This window comes from Ambystoma mexicanum, chromosome 1q (assembly GCF_040938575.1).
Source record: "Ambystoma mexicanum isolate Mex_15411 chromosome 1q, UKY_AmexF1_1, whole genome shotgun sequence".
Lineage (NCBI taxonomy): Eukaryota > Metazoa > Chordata > Amphibia > Caudata > Ambystomatidae > Ambystoma > Ambystoma mexicanum.
The window spans coordinates 820,057,174-820,060,244 of NC_090922.1; the positions used below are offsets into that span (position 1 = coordinate 820,057,174).

General features: G+C 48.2%; 1 non-coding gene across 1 annotated transcript; it reads right to left on the reverse strand.

Moving 5' to 3' along the window:
- Window positions 1–2,549: 2,549 nt before the first annotated feature.
- Window positions 2,550–2,711, reverse strand: LOC138565546 (U1 spliceosomal RNA). Its single transcript, XR_011301389.1, has one exon. It is a non-coding gene; the product is annotated as a U1 spliceosomal RNA (small nuclear RNA).
- Between the last annotated feature and the right edge of the window lie 360 nt (window positions 2,712–3,071).

A 3,071-nucleotide genomic window follows, 5' to 3' on the forward strand; every position in this document is an offset into this window, starting at 1 on the left:
CGTCATATCTGTGGCCAGCCTGCAGTTCTACTTGTGTGTACACCCCTAGTGGTATTCCGGATGGGTTCTCCAATGCATGTCTGCACTTCACTTTGGTGAGTATTAAGCTGACTGTGCATTTCATCATGTTGCTTGAGATGTTTGTTATGTATTGACTGTCTATGTTGATGCACTTCCTGCTGTAGCTGGTACCCTGCACCGTTTGGCTACATACAACACACTGATGGTGGGAGAGGTCCATGTGCTGAGAATGTTGAATTGGGACAGTTTTCCCACAGTGATTTTGATATGCCACATGAAGTCTGCACGCTGAGTTACCCCTGTCACCACTTATTTCAACGACCACCCAACCCTTGCTAGCACCACTTCGGACATTTCCCAGCCCTGGATGGTGTTTGGATGTGACATCTGAGTTATGACTACATTGTTCGTGATTTAAATTTCCTGTTTGTGTTCTGGACCTGCTCCCCCCCCTCCCACTGTTTGCACTTGGCCCTTGTAACAATCCGGACAACCAGGATGCTTAAACCTGCCACCACTATCAAAAGCCCACAAAGGTGGCCCTGTCTAGACCTGTGCACATGCCTTCTCAGTCACTTGAATGCCCCCCTGTCTCCGCAGCCCATGTCAGTGTCCCTCTGCACCCCCTTCATCATCACAACCCCTACTCTCCTGCACCGTCAGGATTCCCTTTGCCCACTGTGTGTGCTTTCTTTCACCACCTTCCCCATTAGTCATTTTGAGCCTGGCCCCCTCCTCCCTTCTCTCCTCCCTCTCTCTCTCCACCACCCGTTGGCCTCCTCCTTGTACTCTGGCTGTCATTTTTAACCACTACCCCAAAAGCCATTGGCCATGGTGATGTGCAGGCACTTGTTCTTTGCAGACATTTGCCCTTCTGCCTCCGTCCTTCCACACCCCACCTTCGCAGTTTAAGTATAGTTTTGACAGTTAATTTGATCATTAGTCCCTTCACCACTGATTACAGGTCATCTATACCCCCTTTCCCTACTGTTTTTCTTCTCCACCTCCCCAGCACTATGTTTACTTTGTTACTCTCCTCACCTCTTCCCTCCTCTTCCATCAGTCCCCTCCTTTTGTGACTCCTGCACTGCGACTATTCCCGTCAGGCATAGGAATGTTGATGCTAGTTATGTCATTCAACATTCCCTCCCTAGACTCTCCCTTATTGTTCCAGGCAATTGTAATATGTACTTTTCCAGTTCATTATCACACTATGGACTGTTTGAAGGACATGTAGGAATGTGCTGTTCTTCTCCCTTATTCAATCCCTTATTGATGCGCTTTGATGAAGTTTGTGTGTTGGTCACATTATGGATTTCTATGAATCAGTAATGGGTCACTATCTGCCATTGCCGATGTGGTGTACTCTGTACATGATATGTTCTGCTGGTCAATGGCTGATGCAATGTAGTGCTTTCTTTTGAGGTGTCAGGGGATGGGTGTGGTTTGACACACAGGGGGGTCCTTGGTGCTATGTTCATATGTGCTGTGTACGGGACACTTGCATTCACTTCATTTTACATGTATGCACTCTAGGCATGTCCATATGGACAAAAACACTTAGACAACACCCCCCCAACTACGTTGACACCATGCAAACGCGTGCACCCAGATTGCCTTCTCATGCATGCTGTGTCATGACAATCCATGTTCACTTCCGAGTCATTGATCGTGTAAATCAGGCTTGTCCAACCTTTTTGAATGTGGGGCCGAAGCATTAACTTTTTGTCACCCAGTGGGCCGGCGAGCCAAAAGTCAACAACCTCACCCAAAGCAGTATATTAAAAAGCGATATTGTGTGACCTTTGACACAATAGCATCACAGGCAGTGATGGCCATGCATAGCTTTTGGTGTCATGGGCAGTGACCAAAGATTAGTTGCTTGTGATTTCTTTCAGTGTCTATGTGTTAATATTTTCCTGAAATAGTGGGGGCGACTGAGCGTAGCGAGGGAGCTACAAGGTTCTAGGGAGGGTTTGGGGGGGTTCCCCCCCAAGAATTCTTTTTCAAATATGGGGTTGAAATGGTGCTTTTTACAGCAGAAAAGAAGACCAAAAAGCCATAAGTGTACAATCAGTTCTAAAGGGGAACATGAAAATTCCATGTCACCAACAGCAGAAAAGAACATTTTAGAACACAACACATTTTAATGATCAATGTGTCCACAGTGTAAGACAGCACTGTCACTGATGTAACACATTGTCATGCTGGTTGTACCCAAAATATGCCTCTGTAGCAACATGTCTATGCTGGCTGTTCCCAATTTAGGCCAGCATTGTCCTGTACAAAGCATGATTGATGCTGCCTGAGCATGTGCAGTGTGCCCAATACATATGGCAGCTTATCTCTGTAATACACATTACTTCTGTGGTGATGAAAGAAGCATAATTCAATTCAACAGATAAAATGTGGAAAAGCGATCACCCAAAGGGGAACCTAATTGAAGAAACGCAATGTGAGCACAATCTAAAAGTATGCAACCTAGCAGGCCTAGTGCACACTTTACCTTTTCTTTCACCAATAAATCGGGGGGGAGAGCGCGAAAGCAGTCCCCCACTACCAGAAATAATGCAGTCGTGTATTCCGCATTTGGGAACCTAGCAGGGGTCAGCAAATCCGATGTGCAATGGGTAAGTCTCACCCTGGGAGATCTGCCCTTGAGATCACATTCTCCCCTGCCAGCTAAGTATGAGTTGCATGCAAGAGGGCAGGGGTTGGGTCAGTTCTGGGAAGCCCCGCTAAGCGAGGGTGAGAAGGCAGGCCCTGACCCAGCCCCAACCCCCCAATCCCCGAAAGCTCTGAGCGTCTGCAGAGCTGCCTGTCCCGCGTGTAGGGGGAAGCTCCAGCAGGCAGAGCCCAGCAGAAGAGCAGATTGTAGCGCAGTTCCTTTCTCCCATCAGGTGCTGCTCGGCCCGAGATTTGTATAAATAGCAGGATGGCTTGAGCAGGCCTGTTGCAGTCTGCCCACTGGCCTGTCAGCCCCACACGGGCCCATGGCCCTCCTGAGCGTAGCTGCTCAGCGCTGGCCCCATTCACACCATCATAATCAT